Source organism: Zootermopsis nevadensis, unplaced genomic scaffold (assembly GCF_977971745.1).
Source record: "Zootermopsis nevadensis isolate Lab colony 2312 unplaced genomic scaffold, Znev_1.0 Znev_ptg000085l, whole genome shotgun sequence".
NCBI lineage: Eukaryota > Metazoa > Arthropoda > Insecta > Blattodea > Termopsidae > Zootermopsis > Zootermopsis nevadensis.
In genome coordinates, this window is record NW_028259216.1 from 164,453 (window position 1) to 192,354 (window position 27,902).

Genomic DNA, 27,902 nt, shown 5'->3' on the forward strand with positions numbered 1-27,902 from the left:
GATAAATTGTAAGACAACTTCGTATGTACGAAATTCTTACTGAAATGAAAATATACTTCCCACAGAACGAAGACTGTTCAAAGAAGGAACTTCTTTTTTTAAACAGTAAGTTAACGACGAAAAAAGCGCAGATCATTAAGTCATTTCACTATCTAAGACCGTTGTATGGAGAAGAGACAACACCTCAAGCACTTTCTGGGAAGAATATGACTGTAGAATATTACAAATATCACTGAACATACAAAATAATGATAAAGTATTACTTTGAATTTGTCCAATCTCATAGGCATTTCAGGGGCCTATGAGCTTTTGTTCGAGAGACACACGGGGCAAGTGACTGATAAAGAACACATTCCCTTTTTTAACCCAGACATAATTTTTCAAGAGAAAAAAAAAAGACATGAACCTCTCAAAGACAAATACTGAAGACCTAATTAGAATGCAGAGTGATTTGTTTCAAGCTCAGCGTTGTGGAAACCACAACTCACTTTCTGCATCGAAACGCGTCTGTGGTGACAAGGGAGATCATTCCAGTGTGTTATCAGCAGGTAAGTCATTTGTCAACTACAACATTGTGCTCAAATAGATTAGTGGCAATAACACACTTTTTATTAACTACTTCCAGAGACAGGATAAAGCAAAATGCTATTGGTGTTGTGAGAAACAAGCAGAAGCTATTACTTTTAAACTTAAACTTTGATGTTCAATCAAGTATATTATAATACATTTTGCTCAAGAGTGAGTGTTTATCACTTCACACACACTGTCGTTGGGATGCCTGTAAAGTTCGCTATTACCAAATTAACCCCACAGTAGATCTCACCACCGAGGCATGTATCACAGTTTGAGAAATGTTGGTATAAAGGAATCACTGCGCACAGAATCGTTAATCTACTTAAGTGTCCTTCAGCAGTAATCCAGTCCTCGCCTTATGCCCCCTGTCGTGACTGGCGTGGCTTTGTTTGCAAATCACGCGTGGGAATAATGTGGTCGGAAGCATCTGTCAACAAGATACAAGTCTCACTCACTGCAGTGCGCTTTAGTCCATGGGTGAGAAATTCCTCACCGCTAACCCCACGAATCAGAATCCTTGATAAGATAACAGCCGCTCAAAAATAACCCACATTTTACGAAATTCATAAGTTCATCAACAATTAAAAAAAAACACCATCGTAAATTCACTTGAATTCTACGTTTTCCCTATTTATTTAAGATCAATTTCAACATTATCCTCCCACCTACATTTAAGTCTTGGTGGGGAGTAAAAATTTATGTTGCGCTTACGTAATTTTCTCAATTCGCCTTTAATTGCCTAACGCTTGCGCCCAAATGTTGTATTTAACACCGTCATGTCAATAACCCGAAGCTGTATTCATTACTAAAATGAAAAATTAGCTTCGTTAAACAACGCGATAAACGTATATCAAATATCTCTACTGCTGCCATACTTAATGTTCTTACTCGTAAGTTCTACTAAAAACTAAAGGACGTGGCATCACTCCATACGTAATGCATTGCCGGTTCTGCTTGTAATTGTCAAACACAACGTTCTGTTCATAAACTGCGTAGGGCTGCTTCGCAACGAAACAGCTGTGACCATAGATCGCTTTGTGTGCATTAATAAACCGTATATAGTTCTGTCAACCATAAAACAGTAAATGTGAAACTCCTATAACCTCAAAGATACGTAGAAAAATAGACTCATTATTTCTTGTTTTACAAAAAGATATCGCTATATAGAATTTGAGGTTTTCACGGTGGTGAGTCAAAATATGGCTTGTCTTCTGGGTTGTTGCGTCGTGCAGTGTGGTAGAAGTTGCTTGCTGCTTCCATCATCAGGGCGATCGCAGCAAAGACCTCTGAAACGTCTCTAAACTTCTACCAGACTACATGGCTCAACAACCTAGAAGACAGCCATCTTCAAAAGATGTTATCTCTTCCCGTTTCGTCTATTAGACCTCGCTGTGCAGCGAGACATACTACACACTTCCATAACATGATAACAATTTGCTTCCTATGACATGCCAGCTATTTGCTGCAGAGAACACAAAGCCGTAGCTTGCATTCCGACCAATACACACAATCCTGTGATTATAGTTTGTCCAGAGTTTCGACCGAGCGAAATTTCTCAGGCAGGAGAAATCCACTTCGGTGTGCGTAATAACAGCTGGTAGATAACCATTTCCTAGCCAATGATTACTTGGCGTTGAATTGACTGTGGGCTGCAGCGGAAACGTGTGAACTGGCATTTGCTGTTACATTTTTCGTTTACTGACTTTGTGTCGAAATAGTAATAATCACTTTAGGAATTAAATAGATGCTAAGCAACGGACACAGATCACGTTATGTATTATTTAAAAGCATATACAAAATTACTCGCCAAGCAACCAGACCAGAGACGGAGAAAAGTGAACAGCCGTAAGGATTTTATAAACAAACGAACCTCTTTCTATGAGAAATGTAACCTTTCAGGAACAGATTAGACCTCACCGGAAACTTTACCTGGCGAGTACTTGTATCGCTTGAGGCTTCTTAGAGTCGTTTCATTTATTTCCCGCGAGGGCTTCATTTCACTATGTACACCTCAGTCAGTATAGTGACTAGCTACGGGCTGGACGACCGGGGTTCGATCCCCGACGGGGGCAGAGGATTTTTCCTCTAGCCTCTGCGTCCAGACCGGCTCTGGGGCCCACCCAGCCTCCCCTACAATGGGTACCGGGGTCCTTTCCCGGGGGTAAAGCCGGCCGGGGCGTGATGCTGACCACTCACCCCCATCTAGTGCCGAGGTCAAGGAAGAGAGGAGCTATACCTCCTCTCCCCCCCAAACGCCTACATGGCGTATAGTGGGACAAACTTTACTTTACTTTACTTTACTTACACAGTGCTCCAGATAATTCGACGCTGCCACAATTATATATTTTTTCCTGACGTCCTCTTCGGAACCCTCTCTCCTTAAAATATCTTTCGATCAAAGAGTACTCTGCCCTTCTTTCGTCTTTCTCAGTTTGCATCCTTGAAAACTCTTTTATATTCAACCTGTCTCGCTCTGTGCCTTCCATTCCCTATTTATCTTCACTTTTCTTTCCCCTCTTCTTTATTTCTTATCTTCTTTCCTTTCTCTCTCCGCTCCTTCTCACAAATTCGGGTCGCCATGGCGCCTCAAATTTTGTGTTGGGATATACTTTCAAAAGTGCAGAATGATTTAATGTTGGCTAGAATCGGTACCTTGTTACATGTATCTGAAATCGAAACGAACAATTTTTTTTTCTAAAACAGTTTATTACATAAAATATAAATCACATTAAGATCTACTATTTTTATTTGCAACACTTCGATGTTGCAAAGATGTAACGAAAAAAAAAAGCTAAGTAATTTTGTCCCTGTTGGCGTCACTAACTTAACAAAACTCAAAAGTACAAAAAGTGTTGTGGCCTCTGGTGGTATTTTTTTCGTGCTCAGTTATATCAAAATTAGTTCCTTGATTATTCGGAGAAAAATTCACACACATAACATAAGCCTAATTTTCTTTACGTCATGAACGCAGGTAAACGAGAGTTGACTATTTAAAACTGTGGAACGTAAGAGATGGCAGCTGAGGAGAATTAATTGCCTTCTATTCTGACCATATCCTTGAAACTACTGGGCAATCAGCGTTACCAGAGGTGACGTGTTATTACATTATATGCAAAGGCCTTTCTTTGGCCCATACAGTGAGGACAAGTGTTGGCAAGCTGATACAGCTGTTTCCACAACACAGTCACGCGCACGTTTCAATGGGATGCTGACAAGAAATCCCACGCGCGTATTGTGTTTCGACCTCTCACTCCAACCCAATGCCCTAGCATTCATCTGCAGGGTCCATATAGTGTAGAGTTAGATGGGAAGACGGTCATGGAAACAAATAGGTAAGAATTTTAAAAGGGAAACTTCAGGTACACTTCTTCTATCTGGGCACTTGCGTCGAAAGTCCGAACATTCCACAGGAAACCTAGTCAAAATTACCAGTAATCCAGACAAAACTCAGAGATTATAATAACCTTCTCATTGCACACTTTTCTCCAGCCTTGTTTTACGTCCTGTGTGTTTAACTCGAGTATTCCTCACAACAAGCTACTTTCAAACGCCCTCACTACATGAGATTGGAGACTGGACTATGACGTCATGTGGACTTGTAGATGATACCAACGTTTCGAGGGAACAGGACCGCCATGAACCTCCTCGATTTACGTCAAGTTTCATACTTTCACATAATTATTTATTCTGTTAGCTCGGGCAGATGATGCACAGTCAGAAAATAGCAGTAAACAGTGAACCTATTGCTAATCAGAAATACATCTACCTGTCTTAAATAACCCCAGAGCATCAACGTAATCCTCTTGGTAAGTACTTCCATTCAATCTCTCCGTGTAAGTTTGTGTCTTTCCCAGGACTTTCCGGAACCCACTTGTTAGTCTCGACATCACTTGCATTTAACGAGCTTGGTCATTGAAACCATTGTAAAATCGTGAAACAAGATTACTGAGCAGTGCACGGCCTATTGTAAGAGAAATGCAGATGCTGGAGTTGCTGACTGAGCCGTTAGCCTGGCCTGTGATGATTTCATGTGCAGTCTCAACAACAATGCAAGACTAATTGTGGGGTGTAGCACTAAGAACAGACTGTGATCTTCGCACGTACTCTCACAACTAATGGTGCGAACCGTACGAAGCCACTTTTGCCTTAATTACTTCACTTCGCCTTTACTTTTCAAACAAAAACGTTGAGACCAAGTCTAAAGTAGTCGAAAGCAATCCATACCTTTTCGGGCAGAATATATTAATATGCTTTAAAACAGTAACTTGCATCTTAATTGATATAGCCATACCGACTGACAGGAATGTCATTAAGAAGAAACCGGAGAATATCTTGAAATACAAGGACATTCTCATTGAAATACAGATAATGTGGAAAGTGAAAGCAAGAGTAATCCCAATAATTATAGGAGCAACTGGAACTGTCTCCAGGTCACTCAGAAAATATTTGGCCAACATCCCGGGCGAACACGACATCAGGGAACTGCAGAAAACTGCCATTTTAGGATCTTCATACATCATTCGAAAGACGCTGTTGTAAAATAAAATTATATAATACATGTAGCACGTGTTAAAAACAACACGTATTCCGGAAATAGCTGCTGCCCTATGTACCTTAGGGACAAGGTCTGTCCCAGGTACATGGAAGAACATGCCCTATAAAGTGGTGAATAGATGGGATAATAATATACTGCTCTAGTGTGTTGTTAGAACCCCCTTCTTATTAACTGCAACAGATGATGCTCTATTACACTTCAACTGCCCAGAAACACACATGGCCATACACTTCAAGTCACTGGGTATATGTTACCCAGACGTTTCGGAGCCTCTTTTCTTTTCAAAAACGTCTTAGCTCTATTCATATCTACGCGGCTGATCATCCTAAGAAACTGCATCGCAGTTAGTCGTAGCTAAACGTCCCGCGTTACATAACCACACTATGCAGTAAGGATAGGTAAACTTCTTATGTTTAAAGTTCCCCTTTCTCCTCAAAGACTTCGGCACTGCAGAGGTATTAGCGTATGTGGCACTTCCTTCCAGGAGATCTGCATTGTGCAGGGGGCAGGAAGGAAGGAAGGAAGGAAGGAAGGAAGGAAGGACTCCTCCTACGAGGCGTTACACCCGCTGGTCCTCATAATTGCGCCTCCGTTTCTGTTTCTCACGACACGTCTTCTCCTTCTTCTTTGTTCTCTTACCATTCGCTTTGCTCACTTTGCAATATACATTCCTTTTGAAGCGGTTCTCTATGAAAATAAGGTATTTTTCAGCGCCGTAACAACCACGGACGTCTGTATTTCGGGTTCATGTAAAACAGTGATTGAATCGATACAAACCAGAATGAATACGCCCGCGAACAAAATTGAATTGAAATTCGTTTAGTACTCGTAGGTCCTAGGATGTGCAACAGACAGACCGACAGGCATGGCCTCTTTCCCATAATGCGTTAATTTTATGAACGCTGTGTAAATAACTCATTAGAAATTTGGAGTGATATTCCCGTATGTGTTTTACATTTCTCTAATACTAGTATATTGCGGGAAATCTAAAGCAGTTAACACAGCCATAAATATGATCCCGTAAGGACCAAAATAGCTTAGAAGTAAATCATCACAAACCAACACTCGCTTATTATACAGATAATTCTACTTGCCTTATTTCATGACGAAACGTGATATCATGATACCATATTATTGTTTTGTTGTGTCTTATTGTAGCACCACTGCCACCGGGTAAAAACTCATTTGCAGTTAATAATAAATATTAATAATATGATACGATGTCATGTCCACATGAATATATACTTCATAATAATTCTCAAATCTCTTTAGAAATCTTGTACGGAAATCACACACTCTGATGCATCTTACCTTTCCATTTTTTAAAAAAAAATTCCTGGCATCAATAGTACAAAGTGGCGGATGGGCGAAAATAGGAGTTATAAGCGACCTCAGGACTTCGGTGTTATGGCGTCTGTTTCTGTAGTCTTCGAAACAACTTTGGTTTTGGTGCCGGTCTTCTGCCGTGCTTAGTGTCTGAGCTACAGAATCCATTTTCACTTGGAATCGAACCGAGGACAATTTTCCTGATTTCTGACTTCTGATTCCGCAACCTCCTCTTCGAAAACGCCGTCACCGATAACTGAACGCGGAACTTAATTCCTGGTCTCAAGGAATAAGGATGCCAAGTTTGGTACAAATCTGTTAATCCATTCTCAAATATAAAGATTGTACATTATACAATGATAGTGTCCCTCCCACCTCAGAAGTTGCAGCTAAATTCGTATCAGAGTCGACAGAAAATGAAGAAAAAATCAATTCTCTGGGCAAAATTATTTTCGTACCAAAATTAATAAAAATATGTATAATATTTAAGAAATTACCATTTCTTCCTTTTAAGGGAAGAAAGAGTTCTAAAAGCGACAGAAGAGTATCGACTGAGAATAAAGACGTTAGTGTAACGCGCTTGAGTTGTGGTATTAGACTCGGCTGACTGACCACAGGCCTCTCTGCGGTGCTGACCTTGCAAGATCTGACTGCCCTGCGGTTCACCGTGGCCCACGTTCCTGCAGATTGTTTGCACTACGAGTGTCACCACACACAGGCCGTGTTACGTAAGCTCAAACACACCCAGTTTTCCAACTCTCTTGCCAGTGAAACTAAAACCATGAGCTAAATTCTGGTTACTAAACTTCGAAAAACATTATTCAAAAGTCGACTGACGTGGCCTATGGCAAATAATCCGTTTAGGAATGCTATTGCTTTCTGCTTATTCTAGGCATGTATAGTCAACCAGCACAGGGTTATAATGCCGCTATTCCACATTTAAGTTCATCCACGATGTTTTCTGAACTGCAGAGCGCGAACTGGTGTGCAGACCAACGTTTAAAGTTTATGTGCTTTATCATTTCGAAATCCTGTCCACATATTTCAGTAAATAGCTCTTTAGCTATGTATTCCCTACCACTACAGCCTTCACATTTGACCATGGTGGCAGCGATGCTATAAAATGACGAAAAGATGTAACATAGTTGTTGTGAGAGTTGCGTACGATTATGAAAGGGGGTGAGATGGTAGGTTGAACAATCTGGGTATTGTGCTGTCTTCATCAAATGTTCTGTACGAGTTAGTCGGTCGAATTCCTTTTCATAATGGTCGGTTTTCCCTGTAGTGAATACTAGCCAGACACACAGACATTTTGATGGTGGTCCTAAGTGGAGCTTAAATCAAGTTTCGTGTAGGTCGCTGAGTTGCTACTGGAAATTGCACACCCAACGATTTCCATCTTGTTATAAGTACCTTTGTCTAATGCATATGTAGATTAGTATTTTGCATAAACAGATATATATAATGGCACAATCGTGTTTAGACTGATGATTCAGGATATGTAATTCTACATCTCGATACGATTGATCGACTCAGTAGCCGCAGCTATTAACTTTAAATGCTATTTTTATCAAGAAAAATACATCGCCCTTCTCAACTGAGCGAAACGTACTTCCAAGTACACTAAATTTAATTTGAAATGAGGAACAATTCTGTAGTTTCAATTTATATGCAAAGTTATATACAGAAGTTTGTATTATTTATCAAATATTATTAGGGTAATCATATCCAGCAGACATTTAGCACGCAATGGAGAGAAGGCAAATGTACAGTCGGTAAAGGAAAGACACTACTTTAAAAGCTTAAGCTAAAATTGGAAGATAAAATCGATCTTAAAGAAATATGATGTGTGCGTGAACTAAATTTACTGTTGTTATTATTATAATTATTATCATTATCATATTTAACCAGTATATTCATGTATTTAAAAATTGTGACGGATAGAAATATATTCTTAATACGACAGGTATTTCATACTTCTTCGCGTAATTTAAAACTGATTATGTAACTACTTGTGTTTGCATGGTGCTCATCAGTATACGAAATTATGATGCAACTGTGCAATTTCTTTGGGATAACTCCTGTGGCAGATAAAATGATCAGTGAGATAGTATAGCTGCGTCATATTGTGATATTAATTAAAATAATTATATATATTTGTTTACCGTCAAATCACAATAAAAACATAAGATGATATTTTAATCATTTTAATTATCTTATCTTACTATTTTATTGTGATTTGACGGTAAACAAATATATATAATTATTTTAAAATGATCAGTATTGTTTGAACTAGCAGACAAAACGTCTCTCCAATCTCACAACTCAAATTATTACGGAGCGGTGTCCCCTAAACTATAGACTTCTCTGTGTCTCACAGGACAAGATCTCGCTGATGAGCTATTAGCTTGTTCTCGTATTATCATCATTATACTTCTGGAATTTGTAACGCGTTATAAATCAAACGAAGACGTCATCAACTTCAATTTCGCCGCAAGGGATTTCTTTGGTAAATACTGTATATGGTAAATATCCAAAACCCATCTCTTGCGTGATGCTTTAAGACAGGGGTGAACAAACTTGGGCGCGAGCGGCGATATACAAATATTAATATTCCAATGATCCACAAACTTCCCCCCTAATATAGGAAATACATTGTAGCTCGATTAATAAATTATATAATAAGAGACAGTGACAAAAATGCTAACATAATGTTCACTGGCACTAATATGTACTACTCATATTTCCATTTAGTGCTTTGCAAAGCATACAGAGTTCAGGACATCGTATCCTTAATAACTGGCGTGTTGTTGACAACCGATCCTGCTTTTTAAGCTATGAAGTCCTCTGTGAGATTTTAGGTTTTCACGGCGGCGACTGTGAAGATGGCTGTCTTCTGATTGGTTGGTAGGATGAGATATGGAGTACCTCGACATCTAACCCCTTTATCTTTAAGCCCCTTATGCATTATACGTAGTTTTCTGTTAAATTTTCAGCATACATCCATAAACGCAACTAAAGGGCATTTGTATCTCCTGGTACACCTATAAAGTGTATAAAGCTCGGAGCTTCTGCTTCTGGGGATGAGTAGCGTCGAATTGTGAGAATTATACAACGTTTCGGCACAAATTGCAGTTGACATCCTCAGGGTGAATATATAATGGCTAGACGTCTTTGGAAGCCTTAACTACATGCTCATCTCCAATTCGCCACCGACTGCCTGTCCTATGTAAAACTCCTAAGGACACCTAAGCATTGACTGCCGAAACGTTGGATAATTCTCACAATTCGACGCTACTCATCGCCGAAAGCCGAAGTTGCACATTGAACCTAAGGAGAAGGGCCTAGAAAGTGTGTTCAGTTGATGCGAATAATTTATTATTAGTTAACAATTTTAAGCCTTATGAAAACTATAGGCCGAACTCGTGAGGCGCCTCTGTCCGTGGTCACTTCAGAAGAGCTCCATCTGGCACCGGGCAAACATAACTGCCGAGCCCTGCTTTAGTCCATGAGGACTTGAAGTATCTGAGATGATAGGATAAAAGAGAATGCAAGAACACAAGAAATAAATGAAAATAAGACTCTGGATGAAGGAGGACGAAGGAAAAAAGATAGTAACTAACAATTGTGAACTCCACCAGGTGGCAGTGGAATAAAAAGCTTGGTGAGGAAAGAGGAAGGGGTCGACCTCTCTATATTACAGTATTGATCTTCAGGATGAAAAATTAATGAAACTTCTTCCACTGATGTGGAATGAAGAAAGTGCTGCTAGGTGCAACGACGTAAGGAAAAGGTTCTTCTTCGCTCCGCTTGAGGCAGTGCGAAACGATATGACGCAGTCCATGCTAATAAGGACGGACCACCAGAACTGAAATCTGCAAGCAGCACGAGAAACGGAGTAAAGGTAAAGCGAAGTGAGATAATTACGAAAGGGGAGGTTCTTTTGGGAAATTGAAATTAGTTTCTTAAAAACTGTAACTAAGATTTAAGGTTGTGGAGAAAATTGGCAAATGTACCGTGTGATACATTCTAGCAATCTTATTAACATTCGCTGAAGAGACATCGTTGTTCCAGAGACAAAGTAACAGAAAGATTTCATTTGTGTCTTGACTTCACAGGTCACGCATATTAAAGTCATTACTTAGCTGTTTATCACTTCTTTCTTCTGGTTTATTTTTATTTTGATAATATTTAACTATATTAAAATTGTGTTGAGTATTCACACTGGATTCTAGTGACTCAGGATAGGATGCGGTGGCGGGCTCTTGTGGTGACGGTAATAAATTGTATTGTTCCATAAAAGACGGCTAATTTGCCTACCTGAACGTACTGATGGCGCCAATAGACGAGTATTCTGGTAAGAACGTTTGTAAACACCTCTTCAGCAGTGCATAACATCTGAATGCCGACATACAATTCGTAAACCACTGCGACTGGTACTTGACAAACACGAAGAGATTTCTCCGTTAGAAAAGTGATGGGACTGGTTTGGTGCGAAACTCTCGACTATATAAGCTTGCTGGCGCGTCCTGGTGTCTCCGTCTGGAACAACGCATAAAAGCGACGAAGACGAGGAGGATGAAAACAGCAAAGAAGGTTACAGGATAAGGAAAATGGTATTGTTGAAGAGATACGGGAATTGTATGGGGGGGGGGGGGTTGGGTTGGAGCTCATGGGGTAGTTAGATGTCGGAGGAAGGGAAAACTACACAAGAATTTGTGGATATTGGGGAGGAAGGTTTCCCCTAAGAAGTTACTCCCTCCCTATTTATCTACGACAGGGGTAACACAATTTTCTGTAGCTTGCTGTTGCCGTAAAAAATATTCTGGGCCCTTTAAAGCCGAATACTGTCCAAATTATATTTAAGAATTTAGTTTGTACCGCAAAGAACACTAAACAACACCATTAAAAAGATCGGTTGGTTAATTCCGTTTAAGGAAATCATCATTGTTTACAGTAATAATCATACGAAAGACATAAATACAAAATGAAGAGTTTACGATCAAATCTGACGCACAAGCAGAAACCGGAAGAGAGTGCGCCCTGAGCCACTACGGCATGCTTAATAGGGTGGCAGTGTTCTTCTTCGACAAGACATTTCTCGCCTTTTTATGGAACCGGAAGGAAAATTAATCTATTCACGGCGTTCACGACAGCCCGCCACTGGGCCCTGTCGAGTCAGATAAATGCAGTTCACACTCTCACGTATGGCCAAGTTGGGCTGCGACAGGAATGGACAGCCCTTACCAGGATGGGAGACGAACCACCCCGGATTTATTGTGGGTTTCCGGAGACAGATTTCTATAAAGATAGATGCTCTGTGCAAGAGTTAAGTTGAAAGCAGGCAAGCGGATGATATGGGGGGGGGGGGGGGGCGTACAGTATCATCTGAGACTCCGAGGGTATGGAATATGGCGAAAATCTCCTCCTCTCCTTCTTGTCTTCTTGTTGGAATGTTCAGTTGTTGGCGGAAACCCCACGGAGACGTGTAAATCTGACCCCTGGTGACGTAGGAAAAGGCATTTCTCCTTCTATTCTCTCTAGCGAGATCAAACTTGTAGACAGAATGGTATAACACACTAGCTGAGTCAGAAACGTCTCATCGTTCTGTGTTCCACGCCCTGGTAATTTTAATCGGAATACTCGAAATTACAAGACAAAACGCAAAACTTACAGGATCAATTATTCAATAACATAATTTCTGAGCACTATCTAAAAATATTCATGTAAATGAAAACTCACATTGAATTTTATATCACAAATGGAGACATTTCAGTGGTTTTAAGTGAACGTTTAATGAAATAACTTTGAGCATTCTTAATAAATTACCATGAAGAGTCAGTGGATTGTCCTCATTTACATATCGGCAGCCCACAAGTGGATGATAAGGGGTGGGGTAAATGTGGCACCCGATCTAAAAAGGTTGAGGACCCCTCATCTTAACTGAGTAGGCGTTTTTTTGAGCAGCAGCACAGTCAGTTACGAAATATCGGAGTTCGATTTCCACTGAGGGCCTCTGTGGGACAGCAGACAGCCGAGCTTATCCGTTCCGGGAGCTGTTTCTCCGACGGTAAAGGACAAAGCCCGTGACACTAACCACCCAGTCCCGAATAAGGGATTCATAGATAACCCTACATGCTTCACGGCATTGTGCTAAGCATGGGAATAGCTTTATGCTTGTCAGTTGTCTATATAGGCGAATTTAATTGTTCCTACCACTATGTCTGTTGTAACTTGCCTCGTAAAGAGTTTGGAAAACGCCAGCCGTCCGTACCTGTGACTCTACGTTAGAACAGAATAGCCTAGAACATTCCGAGGAAGTTAAGACAACAAATTCAATCCTCTTAGCAATAGATTTCATGTTTGTTTTCTCCTGTACAACCCTCGCCATTCTTCGAAAAGTTTACTTTGCTTCTTCAGTTCCCAACCTCTTACTTGCACTTATTCTCACACTAATCACTATGTTTTCTCACCTCTAGCCAGTTAGTTCTATCTCTGTAAGCCCTCACTCCAGCCCAGTGCAACCAATGAAACTTTACTTTTCTTTATAGACTGGACAATTGTCGATTTAAATTTACCCCCTAATTCGTTTCAGCTTCCCTGTTCCTTATAGTTATACAACCAAGAATTTACAGAATTAAGTTGTATTCCAGGAGCACTTAGAATACAGTTCTGATATGTCTGTTTTCCCAGTTCTGTGGTCCGTTTTGTACACTTATCCTGGGATTAACAGTGGGCTAACCCACAAATTTGTAAAACCTGGAATAATGAAAAAAAGTAGCCTCACTGCCACACTCTGCTCAAATTCCTCGGCGTAAGATTCTGAAAAGGTGGGAATTTAACGCCTCTACATAGAAACGAGAGTTTACAAGAATATGTCTGTCTTCTAGGATGGTGGCCGTGTATTCTCATAGATGTTCACCGAAGATGACGTCTGAAACGTCGGCAAACGTCTACGTATAAGCTACTTAAACGAAGGTCAAAATTAATTTTATCGATCAAAATTCGTAACGTAAGCAAATCTCGTGGGTGGTAAAATAAATGGCCCACGTCTCACTGAGATTTATAAATTTCATATTAAATCTCTTTCATCGATTTTGAAAACACAAAGTAAGCCTACAGGAAAAGATAAGTTGTGGCTCTATGCAGTGCCGATACATTATTGCGATTAGCTTAGCCAAAATATATTTGTATCTGTAATAAATGAGCATTAAGCTCAGTGTTGTACGAAACATATCAGAGAACTTATCTGGAAAATATGCATATGCCTACTTCCCTTATATGAAGTTAGAACTTCACATTCAAATGGCAATTCAGTCTTCAATCTTATGCTTGAAAGTAAAGGGCTAGACACAGAACAAAGTTTCTACTTACGACTAGTTTGGTGTGACACTTGCAGATTTGCAAGACTTGCAGATGGCGTAGACAAGCCCAGTAATGGAGATCGGGCATTTGTTATGAGGTTTGGAGTCGCTTAATCTTCTGTTATGGAGGGATGAGAATCAAGGACGGAAGTACAGATAAATGTAGTAAGCGCACGCTGGGAGATACCAAACAGAAGGGGGTTGGAAGGAGGCTGGTTACAGCTTTGTCGTTACTAACTTTGTGTACTGCTATCCATAAGAGCAGATATTGCTCAGCCTTCTCCTTCAACTGTCCCATGGGACTGTCCGATAAAATGAGGATCCTCTCTATGCAACCAAGATACTGGGCTACCTTTTTATTTGTTTGTTATATTTTTATGTTCTTGTCGTTTCTTTATGGCCTATGAAGTTGTTAAGAACTTTATAATGGATACAATCCACACGAAAAGCTGCACCGGGAAAGCTTCCTTGAAGGCCAAACGATACAAAAATAAAGTGCTGGTAGCCAGATTTCTCGTAAGAAGGATTAGCACATATCACAGACGTAAAACCACAACCAAACTTACCTAGATGTCTTTATGGGATGTACTCAACGACATTTTATATTGCGATAAGAAGATAAAATATTCAATTTCGTCATATTTTGTAGACAACTTCGTATAATCCGAGTGCAGAGTTAGACGTTATAATTTCCTGCTTTTGATAACAAAAATGGTCATGTCGGAGAGAATATGCATATTTATTTTTAACAGAATCAGCTTACGTAGAGATCTATTACGTATTCTTTGTTGGCTGAAGTGTTGGCGAACATACATATCAAGCAAACAAATTTAAAAGATAAGACTTCAGGCGGGGAGATAAACAGATGACGCATACACCCTGTTATGGGATGGTATTCTCTGTGCATTCATGTTTTATTCTGGTAAGCGAAATGCACGCCACGTTTAGTGTCCTATTCAGGAATACCACTTCCACTCGTAATACTAACCTCAAAGCATTTCCGTGATTGCTAGTCTTCGAATTGATGTGCACAATTTTCTCTATCGTCCATAAGGAAGAAGGAAATAACACTATCTTTTTTCTTGCCTTTTTTAAATCTCTCCTCCTTTCTGTCATCCACGTTCTTTCTAAAAACAAAAGGGAAGGAATTCCCACAGTCGGACAAAAACAAATATGGGGCCTTGTAAACGGGAGGATATTTTCCTGGCTATGTTTTTAGTCTCAAAATACGAATGGCCTGCCTGACTTTTATCCTCAACAACTTGGACTGGGGTTATGGCATATTAGAAATTTCACTTTTCTTCTCACTACAATAATCTTTCCTTTATTTTTGAATTCCGGTTTTGAGAGTTTACAGGCCAGAGTGTTACTGAAAATGGGTGGGATCTTTGAAACAAAAATTGTTCAAATCTAGCGCGCCTTCCACATTCCAGCTCTGGAAACTTCGGAAGCCAACATAACAGCAGACAACAACTTAACGTTTACATTTACATGATTTTGAAGTTCCGCTAAAAGTTCTGCCAGCAGTATGAATAGTAGTAATCCCTGGCAATTTATTTTTGTTCCTTTATTTCGTAATAACTTTTTTTTTACTTTTCTGGCCTCAAAATGTAGAAAGCTAAAAGCAGTGCTAACAGGTGCTATTTCGCCTGCTATTGACACCAAAGCAGAGAGCTTTTGAAGTCAGAAAGCCTCTGAACTCTGCAGTACTGTTTGCATTTTCTTTAATAAACAAGTTTCCTGCGTAACAGAACACAAAAACCACTGCATGTACTCCACTGTAATAATAGAGTGGTTCACGAAATACGTTGAAAATACGACCAGACAAAAGCAACGTTACTGGGGTGGTCAAATTGAGGATGATATGGGGAACGTGCAGTTTTAGTCGGAAAACCTGAAGGGAACATATTACTTGAGACCTCTTGGTGTAAGCGGGAGCACATTATTTAGTGAAGATCAAAGAAACGGGGTTTAGATATACGGAGTGAATTCGTTTGCTTATGAGTACTACATGTCTCACCCATTTCCAAAGAAATAAAATATGCTAATCAAATATTTTACTTGTAAATTAAACTGAACAAGGCTTTATATAGTGTAAAAATCGATTATGTTCCGTCGGTATAATTGGATCATATAATGAAATGTATGTGTAAAAATATTAAATTATACTCGTTATCAATTTCTGTAATCAGCTGCCATGTTCGAGTGTTTGGTTCATTAAGCGAGTGAGTGGTACGGCAATGTTAGCTGCATCGACTATCTTGCCCTTAACTTCTGGGCTGCATGATATGTACATGAGCAGAAAAACAATTTTCTTAAAGTTCCTTACCTTGACGTACCTCCCATCCGTTACAAAAGACATCTTGATCCAAACGAGAGATACCGGCTCCGCCAGTCATTACGCTGAAAAAGTTAAAACATATTTTCACAATTAGGCCTACGCTTCAAGACCGTAACTGACACTTAAAATAATATTTTGTACACAATTCAACATCCAATAGGTGAGATTTCAGATTTTCATTAAAATTATTGTCTTCTGGACTGTTGCGCTGTGTACTCTGGTAGAACTTTGCCGACATTTCAACATTCTCTCCTAGTGATTTCTTAGTAATCTTCTATTTATGTATAAATTTAATTTTATTTAAATTACACGCGTAAAGTCTGTCGACCCCTGACAACACACGGAATCCTCCTCACTGCTTCCAGCAATTCCAAACCAAACCAACTCACTGCAGTGTCTACTGCAGACTTCAACCAGGAAGGTAGTACAAATGGAAATAAATTCTGCCGAGAGAACAAATATTAAAATGAAGGGAAAAAGGAGTGTAATAACTTATGGTTCTCAGACACTAACATAATTAATTAATTCGGTAACATAGACAAAGGATATATAAAGTGACTATAGGTACATATTTTTTTTTTATGTTAAAGTGTCCAAAATTATAATTCACTTGTTCTATATGAGTGCGACTCACCCCGAGCGAAGAAGAAAATTTAGGGTACTTGAGAACAAAAGTGGTGAGAATACTTTTATCCAGGACAGAGGAGGAAAGCATATGAGAAACTTAATAATTTGTACTCTTCATCAAATATTTTACGATACTTAAATTAAATGACACAATTTTAGATCTATGATGGTGATGGGTTTACGCCTAACGTTCACCATATACTATCGGATGATCAAATGAAAAATGGTGACATGAGTGGGAAATGTAGCACGCATACGAGATACGAGAAACTCACACAAAGTTTTGGTCGGGAACTCCGAGAGGAAAATACAGCTTGGAATACCTCGGCCTGTATGTAATCATGATATTAAAATAGATTCAAAAGCAACTGGATGGGAGTGTGGACTGGACTCGTTCAGCTCAGGGTAGGGAGCAGGGGTAGCCTCCTGTGAGCACAGTCAGGATTCAGGCTACTGAGAGGGCTCTAAGTCTGTGGTGTTAGCTAGTTGCTGGTGTTTCATTTTTTAAGACTGTGGACTCACGAAATTTTGTGCAACACCAACTACATCTGCTATTATTGCAGTGAAATTAGCTCTACTCTGAATTTTAAACCGGAGGCTCCCATGTGGACCAATCCTGAAGCAAACTTAGTCTTCCCAACTGGTTCACAGAGAGTAAAGCGTAATGGTACGTATTAATATTCGGAGCAACTTGTTTCAGTAGTTGGTAACATTTATAGTTTTTATTCATTCTCGCTAGGTTCTGTACTTACACCCAGATAACTATATGGGTATAAACCCTCTGCAGACTAAAGACCTTAAGTTTTAATATGGACGAGCTTTAAAATAAACTGCACTTATAGAGAAAATAAATAAATGAGAGAGATAATTTATCGTAGATACGGTGATTTCTTGTTCCCCGTTTAAATAAAAAAAAGAAATGAAGTGGCTTAGCTTCTGCAAACAGTCAGCTACTTTCATAAACTTCTCGTAGTCCGGTTCAGAAAAGAATTCCCACATGATACAGCCTATAAGCTACAGAACACACACGTGTCCTACAACTTCATATTGGAGCGTCGTAATTAAGAGCTTACAGTTACTCAGCTGTTCAAAAGAAATCAGTTTTTACGGAGGCAGAGTTTAAAAGAGCACTCAGACCCGTGCCAGTTGAATCCATCCCATACGTTCACGGGCTACTTCGAAAATTCCATTTTAAGATTGTTCTCTCAGTAACGCCAAATAACCTTATTTTTTTAATTCTTATCCCAGCAACGATTTCGAGGGGGGGATTTTACAGTACTTTCTTTAACAGTTAAAAAGTTTCTCCTGTCTTAGAAGCATAACTCAAGGTAGTTTTTTAATACTGATAGAAACCACGGAGATTTCTTTATTGACGATAATTAAATTTCCCCTCTGCCTTCGGTGCCCTCTGTCCCACTGTGTGCTACAAAAATTTCCACTTCGAATTTCCATTATTTATGAGTTTTATAAAAAAAATTCACAAGATAATTTCTGGTACGTTATGGAATTGCACAGAGGCTCATTTAATATCAAATGTAAGATGAAAGATACGTGTATTGTTACAGCGTTCACTTTGTGCAACCAGACAACACGCCTCAGGCTTTCAACCGAACTGCAAATTAAATAAAACTCAGACACATGTAATTATACGTTTTTAATTCTGCATGGTCTCATTGTGTGTATTATTTCCCTGTATCAGCACTAGAATAACATAATTCTTCATTCTCCTGCACTGTCCAAATTTACGTCGGGTCATGCCATTTTTCATTTTGCAGTGATCAAATGCAGTAATAATTATTTGCGACAAACAAAAGGAACTATTAAAGAAATTAAATATGTAGTGGAATTTCATTTGAATCGTAACTCACTTCTTGTTTAATTAGGTAGTGGTATTTCTTCCAATACAGATAGAATAATTATACCGCAATGCCTCGTTCGTAGGTACAAAATGTATCACGTGAAGGTGACAGTGGCATTTGTCCTTCCGTATATCCCACACTTCCATTCCATTGAAACTAAGGCCAGAACAAATCTAATTTTAGGCTGGTCACCTGTAAATAAAATCCAGAATACAGCGAACGCTCTGTGTGTTTGAGAATTGTTTTCGGAGACAGACCACAAACATAAATTCTGCGTGGTACATGTATATGATACGCTGTACTTTAAGAACACACAGGGAAAATTTAAAACAGTCACACTCTGTTCCAGTGAAAATTATGCACAGAAATTGATGACTAAACAATGCACTTACGGCAATTTATAATTCTTGCCAGCCTCGAAGTAAAGTATATTCCGTGTGTTCTAATAATATCTTTTTTTTTTCTCCCAAATGCGGTTTAATGGGCCAATGCAGTTAAACGGGTATGCGAGCCATATGTTTATTGTTGGTTGGTGGGCAGAGAGACAGCAATAAAGCAGATGATTGTAAAAAGCTATATGCGAGAGTGGTTGGCTAATGTAAGACCGGAAATTGGGAATCTCTAACCAAGACTACGATTTATTCAACGACAGAGCATTCATCAAAGATATTACCGTAATAATGTGTGGAATAAATCCATCTTTCATTTCAAATAAACCGCCATAATTAAAGCACTCATATACGTTACAATATAATAACAGCACCCAAGACTACACGAACATGAACGCGCACTTTCCCTTCGCTGAATTAACATGTTATCTGCTATTCGTATCCCTTGCACCTCATCTACATACTTAAATGGACATGAAGTGACGTTAACAACACTGCAACATCAATTAAGTGTTTGCGCACGTAAATGATAACATCTGAACACGTGGGTGAGAGTCAGGCGCTCTGCGGTTATCTCGAGACGGAGAAATCGATAGGGCCCATCATTCTCAGTTTATCACGAAATGCATACCATATTAGCGTGCTTATGTTCCTTGAAACAAGTGCATTATTAGACACAAAAAACTGTACATGTGCCCCACAGTACTCAGAAATGTTGTCTTTATGAACTGTTACGTTAAAGATTTCGGTCGCACATGAAATCCAATAAATAATTGCCAAAATTATTGTCTAAATAGCACGAAGCCATCAAAAAGTGTCTTATAACCCTGAAAGTGCCAGCTGTAAGATGACATGTCGCATTTTCTGGGCAGGAGAGTGTCGCTCTGACAGGGGAGATGTTTGTTGGGTTGGATACTTCCATCTAAACACAGGGAAACAGTCACTTCGTACCTTCTTTTTACAGCATGGATGTCCATTTCTATTCCCATCCCTCCTTGCCATCAAACCTCTTTATAAAAGCTGTTACACAGTGTTACTTGAGGCATCAGATGTGTTTGGCTCGTGTATATTCTGATATGTTGTATCTTCATTATAATGCTACAGGGCGTGTGTTTCTCATAGGCTTATGTGAAAAATCCTGGTTAAGAAAGGGTAGAAAGGTGTACTCCAACGCAACATGCATATTTTCCAAATACCTGTTCTTTTGCAAACGTTCACATCTTAAGATCTCTAATGACTGTACGTGCTCTGTATTTTATATAATGAATAATATTTTGTGATAAGATACAGTTGATGAATTTTGATTTGAACTTCGCGTACAGAAGGAGTTAAATGGGCTTGTACAATCAGAATTGTAATTTGTACTTTACTGTGGATCTAAATAATGGATTTTGTCTAAACCTGTTCAGGAATTTCGGTGCTAAACCTTGCGGACATAAATGCGTTAATTGAACATCTTATGTAGTCTGTTTCTTGGACAGAAGTCATATTCCTCACAACGGACTTGAACTAAATCACGCGGAATAGAGTTCTTTTCATAAGAAAAATTTATCGATTATCGATCGACTCCGTTGAATTTTCATATAACACGGACTGTTTAAAAATATACACACTAATACAAAGCAAACAAAGTAATTAAACTTTATTAAGAGCAGGAACAAATTTAATATTCTATGTACCCAAAAGACTGTGTTTCTGTGTACACAAATGATCGTGCTTCGTCAAACCACTAACCCACAATCTAACGTGTGAAAACCATGACAGAAATTCGCATGACTTTGAACTACTGAGTTATTAAACGATCCTGAACACGCGTGAACGTGCGTCCGGTGACATGAATTTTCAACTCAGTTCCAAACACGGTCAACACACTTGGTAATTAATTATTACTAGTTTGAGATGATGGCCGTGTGTGAGATAAAAACCACAATGTGGAAGACCTACCATATGTTAAAACATTGAGAGCAATCTTCTGTTGTGCAGTAACCCTCCACACGAAAACCTGTTAAGGAAACGTCACGCCTCTCCATACATCAACCATTACACTTCTTCAAATCTTATTATTCTTCTTGTTAAGTCGGTTCCATCTGATAACTAAACCTCTCCGTTTATCCATGTCCTCCTACGGCTTCTCCTCAGTTTCTTCCCATGCTCTTACTTCCATCCTTCTGTGTGACATTTTCTCTAACCGGTTCATTTCATCTTGAGCGTTTTCCTTTTACTTTCATGTTCAAAACCTTCTTCGGATTTGTCTTCATTCGTTGTTAAAAAGTGCCCATACCATCTTATTTTTGCCAGTTACCTTCCAATGCATTTTTCTTCAAATTAATTCTGACTTTCTCGGTTATTATAAAATACCTTTACGTTTTTCTGTCTGCTTAAAAATCTCATCTCTGCTGCCTTTATCTTCTATTTTCCTTCGTCCAAGTTCCTTCTGCATTCTTTAATATGACCTTACGGTATACTAACTTTTAAACATGTATATTTCCCCCTTCTTGGGCATTTTCCATTAATTTGTGACATTTGCAGTTCGCCGATCTGTTTAGTGTATATTTTCTATTTAATCTCAGTGCGGGACAACTCGAGTCAACATAGTTACCGGCTATAATCCCGACAACTGAGGTTCGATACCTGAGATGGGGGTCGTAGATTATTTAACAACAATAGTTCCTTCAACGACAGCGATTACAAAGAAGAGGCTTCAGTTGTATCAACTGACGCCATGAGTTACTAAAGAGCACAACAGTCTCTCGACATTAGCCATTTTAAAATATTATCTCAGGTCTCGATTCCACGGTAATTACGCTACATTACGTTCTTAAATATTTCTATACTATAACTATACTGTATAAACCTGATGTGGTAAGTTTAATTTCTTGCTACAGTCAACCAGTTAAACATCCCATTTAGGCTGTTTCATTCCTTTTCTCCCCTTCCCTTCAAGTACGAAGAGGCACCCGTAGGCTCGAAACTATCAAGGGAGCAAGATTCCTGCAGATATTTCTAGGAAGCAATTCTTTACGAAGTTTATAATCTCAGTAGGGGAGAGGCGACGTAGATTTGTGTGTTTAAACCGCGTAATGTTCATCAGTAGGTTTCGTGGACCCTTAAGTGAAACGGAGCGGTGAGTAATTCCAACACAATGAATGAAGTCACCGGTTAATTATTCACGGCTTCTTGCTGGACTTGCTGTAAATGTAACGATACAGCACGAAGTATATTCCGTATAAATCAAACTGTCCTGAGGGAACAAATTTCTTCAAGATTTATGATGTCTTCGTTGCTAATTAAACCATAGAATTATTAATGAAATCAGGAAATCTAAGAGCATCAATAGAGAACTGATAGCTCTGCAGCAACATATGGAATGTGTGAGATTCGAGGTTTCCACATTCATTACAGAGTTTTCCGTGTATAAGACAATTTAAATGCGGTAACACGGTAAATATTACACTTTTCGCCATTTCGTTAACTATTATTCACAGAGAAAAAAGTGTATTTAAAAAAAAGTTGTGCATATACCTATAGTACATTTTCTGTTCTAAACAATATTCTCACATCTCACTGTTTCCGACGTTATACCAATAACAGTAACTAACTCGTATGCCACTGACGCATTGTCGAACTTTTATAAAATCATTTCCGCCAATTGAAGAAGACCTGGAATGGACCTAACGTGTCTTTGGAAATAAGTAGATACGTCATTTTTACACGTATGCAGAATATGAAATTGTTTCGTTGTGACTGTGCAGACGCCCAGATTAAAGGCTTCTTGCATAGCGCGCAAATATGAAGTAGTTTCAAACAGCGTCACTTTCATCGCAAAATAATACAATTCCCTGTTTCATATCGTAGAATATATTACTCCGGCTGCTTCTATTGCAGGCTATTGCCGTTATATTGTAAGTGGTTTTGTGCGTATGTCTTGAAACGGATAGGCTTATACGTCATTCTCTTTCACAGCTGTATTGAAACGCTCTAAGATAAAAAACACGCGGTAACACAGTACACACTTTCTTTACATCCGATGTTTACAGTTTCGCCAAGCATATTCAGTTGCAAAATAAACGAACTGCATTCGATATTGGACAAATTCAAGGAAGGAAAGAAGGGGAATGCAGTTTGTGTGTTAGACCAATTGGCCGATACGAAAATAAAAATACTTGCATGTCTTATATTCTACAAAACACACATTGCGTGCCGTGTGGTACTCAGAAATTTCTTTCTCTAGGTGGACCCCTAGCTTTTTAGTACACTGGTACGCTAAAAATAAAGTTAATTAATTACGACACCATATATATTATGGAGAAATGGACGCATGCACTAGACTTAGGTAAGTGCACTGGTACACAACTTCACTTCTCTTAACACGGGTCATGCCAATCATTCAGCCTGTGGCAGTCTCTTATGAAAGGAAAAGGAAAATTTTACTGAATTGAATCTGAGTCTCCTCATTGTGTATTTCAACAAATTTCTGTGATTGATACGACTTGAACTCTTCGTCAAATAATATTACGATGATCAAATCAGGGAAGCTAAGATTGGCGGAAACTGTAGCACGTATGGGGATATAAGAAATGAGGTCAATTCTTCATTGAAATCCTTGAATGGATAATATTAAAATGTAGTCGATTGAACGCATGTGGCTTTTAACAGAGAATAATGGCTGGGACTTGTGAAGAAAGTTATGAACCATTGGGTACCATGAAAGACGTTCTAGTAGAATCCAATCACCTCTTCCCCCTCTCATTTTTAATATCTCCGCGGTGAGGTGTTCTTCAGTAAGACCAGAGGATTAATGTATGGGACCTGTTACATATATGATTGACTGAACGGTCCAACATTAGCTTCTGCTTCACCCACGAGGTGACAGCAGGTGAGAAATGACATCTGACTATCACTCAGCATCACTCTACCGTAGCAAAACTGAGCTATAATATGAGTGGGCTACGTGGAAACTAATATGAATTATTACCGATATTGCTAAAGGCACAGGATGATGAATCACACCAACATCCTTCACTATGTTCAAGCAAAGGCTACAATTTTATCATACTGACGCTCATTAATGATCCACCTTATAAATGACAAGATTAAAACATTACTTTTTAACATTTCCTTGTTCAGTTCTTAATTAGCGTAACGTTTACAAGAGGGACTGTTCTTCCCGAAGAAATGCTATTTTTATGACAAAAATGATACTGTCTGAAAATATTACCTTTTTTATTCACTTTCGTTGATGGTAAAATTACACGAGAAACCAGTGTTTTAAATCAGACATTAAATTTACACAGTAACTTAATTTTCATGCATCTTGTTGCAATCTGACGAAAAACAGAAAAAAAAGAGATCAGAAAACATTCTCTGCATCTCAGCCCTAATGTACAGAACACCTAAAAACGTTAGTACACATTTTTGCTATCTGAATTAGTGGTGGAATCAAAACGTATCAATCTTTCTGTGCTCGTGGATTCTCTTTGCCAATTTCACTAATTGTATGGTGACTTCAACGACGCTACCGTAGATTTAATTGTGAAAAATACAATAAAGTGAATTACATATGCAATATGTATTCACAAGTACAAAGGCTGGCAGAAGAAAGTTCTCTGCTGGGTTGTTGCGCCTTCTAGTCTGGTAGAGGTTTGCCGACGTGTTAAACTGTACATCCTGTATTTCCAAGGCTCGAATTTAATTTGCATTGCCCTCTTTTACACAACACAAATTTGATGGACATAGATTCTGCTACTTATAAGTGATAAGACTCGGCATTTTAATGAGAATTCCAAAAGAGGAACACGAACAGGGTCGGAGATTCAAACTCGTCCATCCGAGCTGAGATAGGAAAGCCCAGCACACCTGCCTTTCCGTCTCTGTAAATGCTGAGGAGAGATTTAGCCTATTCTTTTTCCTTTGATGAAGAAAAGATTCCCCTTCATTGGAGTGTCTGGTGTTGAAGGCACGGACCTAGCTGTTGACAAGAGGGCTGTTCTTCTAGAAAGTGGGAGATATGTTGTCGGGAATGATGTGAAAGAAAAAGATAAACTGCTGGCCAGTCAGTTGGCAGACAACTTGTGTCATGTGTGCTTCTAGTTGCATCGTGACGAGTCTGCAGCATGCAATACACTTTCCGTGTAATAATTTTTCATTACTTCCTGCAAAATCCTCCGTAAGACCGTAAACAAATCAAGTTCCTGGGTTAATTTAACGTAACTTGACCATTAAAGGACCGTGTTATTGACAGATTAATATTATAATTGCCGGGCGGGAAGTTTTTATTTCGCCAGCCGCGTGTTCTCCATTTCTGGTTTAGGTAGAATAACAATTTATTATTCTGAACGCTAATTAAGTTCCTGCTTGTAAACTGCAGAGAAGTATGACAAATAATATTAGTCACCCCTGATTTATTTGGTCAGGAGCCAAGCCACGTCCTCCATATCGCGTCACCGTCTCCGTCCAACTCAATCAGGAGTCAACCCCAGACAGGCTTCTGTCTGACCGAGTCTCTGTTTGGGGATACTCTGAAATTCTCGTCCTTCCTCGCCCGGTGTTACAGCCTACCCAAACAACGTGGTTAGAATTCCAGCAGCGAGTTGACACACAGACAATTCCAATCATGGCTGACAGTCGCGGCAGCTCGCCGAGTTCGTCGGCGAACAATTCTATCGCGCTTGACGTAATACACTGGATTTGTTTTAGATTCGTTTCTAAAAGAACAGGACACACAGACTACGAAATTCTTTGAAATGCCGGTGGTAGCAGATATCCGCGTAATCTAGGCAGAGGAGGGAATGGAGGCCATAGCACGGGCTGTAGCAGTATCCGCGTTAAAGTTCTTTGCTTATACTGTAGATAAATCTGGACTGATAACCAAGAAGAAGTCACTTGCTTATGTGACTGCTATTGTCGGTAACCTGGCTGCTTGCTGAACAGTCAATAAAACAGCGCTCTGAGCTCCGCAGCGTGGTACAGGTAGGCGCGCACAGGCTGTTCTGAAGTATTCATTATTCAACGCAACTCACCCCTTACATGATATCTGCGGTTAGGTCACCGCTGGAACTGTGGATTCTGGTCTTCTAGGGTGTGACGCAGTATAGCCTTGCATGTGGTTACCAACATTTCGAATAAATCTGCACTCCCAAAGTTCAGGTAAAATATTAAGGCGACACGTTTCACCGAAAGGTTGGTAACCATCTACAACACCACGCAGAGTGGAAACCCAAAATATAACAATCAATAATTCATAACTGTCATGTTGGTAAGAAATTTAAAGATTGGGGTATGCAATATTCACCTATGGCATATGTCCATACCAAGTTTCGTTAAATTCCGTCCATTCATTCTACAGTGACACAGGCGACTTCCGAGGTATCCAGTCACATCAGAACCCTGATGATGGGGACAGAATTGGTTCCCGAAACGTCGGTTTCCTACGGTAACCAGTTGATTGCCCGAGAAGTTTTTATTGACTGTAGTCGCCGCGAAAGTCTCAAATCCTAGGTCTTATTTAAGATACTACTTTCTATCACACTGAAATGGCTACGTACTTTGAAGGAGATGCACTGCACAAACACAGCTAAATGATACCATTCCCCTTTTTTTTTATAACTCACTCGCCACCACAAACTGTACGATTCTTTTGAGTGTTACTGTACTTATATGGAAAAGTTTGGTCCGGACGAAGAAAATTTATTACCTGTGAGCACAAATGCGCCTTCGTGCTGTGAATATCCCACGGAGAGTTAAAGGTTGCATGGCGGGAGTAGGTTTGTTTCATTTAGGTGCCTCAATAACGCAGTGTAGTCTACATCAACAGGGGGGAATAACCACAGACGACGCCTGTGCAGTTTTATCGAGGACTTCGACTGCCTCGGGGGGAGGGGGAGGGGGGTTAAATATTGCGGTAAACAATAATCTGAGTAGGTTGAAGTGAGTCAACGAAAGCAAGGACAATAACACAAATAGCCTATTTGATTTGGGCTTGTTTCAAGACTGCGTTATTTTGACATTTATTCTGCTTTCGCCAGTGGGCACGACAACCATATAACGCCATCAACTCTGCCATTCTACTTGTTAAACATACCAACGTCCTTTCGATGTTGTTGTTAATTTTCTGAGCGAAAACACCCTTATAAAAGAAACATATTTTAAAGAGATGGCTGTCTTCTGAGATACTGTGTCGTGTTAGTCTGGTACGTACTAACCGACGTTTCAGAGGTGTATCTCTGAAACGTCAGTATCTACAAAACTACATGGCGTAACATCCCAGAAAAACGCCGTCTTCACACCTAACAAGCTCAAATCTAAATCTAATGTGACAAGTATATTACACAAATATGGTGCCTAACTCCGGTATAATAGGCTACAAGTTTTTCTAATGAGCAGGCAAGTGTGCTACATGTAAGTTGCAATTACAAGTTTTATTAGAAGTGCTGAGATTACAAATACGCAATGGCATAAAATGTTATGAAAAATCGAAAAAAAAATTAAGGTACTACGTAATAGTGGTGCTTGGTGCTAGGAACTAATATATAAAGTCACTAAATTGTATTAGGGTGTATAAACTTACAATTTTTCCGACAGTTTCTATACAGATTCAGGCACTTGAAAGGTGTCAGACGTCATCGGTACACTTTTCCCTACAACTGCTAGTATATATACAGTTTTGCAGGCATGTTCTGGACATTGCACAGTGAAAGAATATGAAGAAACAATCCATTCCTCTTCCTGAATCAACACCGATCAGTGATCACGTTTATCAGTTCATGTTTGTGTGTGCATGATTTCTTTTGTTTGCTTATAAAGCGTGGCCAAATCAGCTATTTCTATAGGCACATATCCATATTCCACTACAATACGACTAGAACACCA

The 27,902-nt window shown here is 39.3% G+C and overlaps 3 long non-coding RNA genes across 5 annotated transcripts in view; 2 read left to right on the plus strand and 1 right to left on the minus strand.

Moving 5' to 3' along the window:
- The window catches only part of LOC147870877 (uncharacterized), a 321,359-nt gene that overhangs the window by 140,720 nt on the left and 152,737 nt on the right, over positions 1 to 27,902 (plus strand). The gene's annotated exons all lie outside the window — the stretch shown is intronic.
- LOC110839041 (uncharacterized) overlaps positions 1 to 27,902 on the minus strand; it is a 125,619-nt gene that overhangs the window by 19,704 nt on the left and 78,013 nt on the right. Inside the window, exons 2-4 of one of the 2 annotated variants that reach the window (XR_015533070.1) lie at positions 16,148 to 16,221; positions 14,807 to 14,945; positions 2,879 to 3,239 (exon numbers count right to left, since the gene is read on the minus strand). This is a non-coding gene — a long non-coding RNA (uncharacterized LOC110839041). The remainder of the gene's footprint in view (positions 1 to 2,878; positions 3,240 to 14,806; positions 14,946 to 16,147; positions 16,222 to 27,902) is intronic. The other variant, XR_015533071.1, reaches the window with a different exon arrangement.
- The window catches only part of LOC147870887 (uncharacterized), a 49,284-nt gene continuing 21,674 nt past the window's right edge, over positions 293 to 27,902 (plus strand). Inside the window, exon 1 of the long non-coding RNA XR_015533077.1 lies at positions 293 to 548. This is a non-coding gene — a long non-coding RNA (uncharacterized LOC147870887). The remainder of the gene's footprint in view (positions 549 to 27,902) is intronic.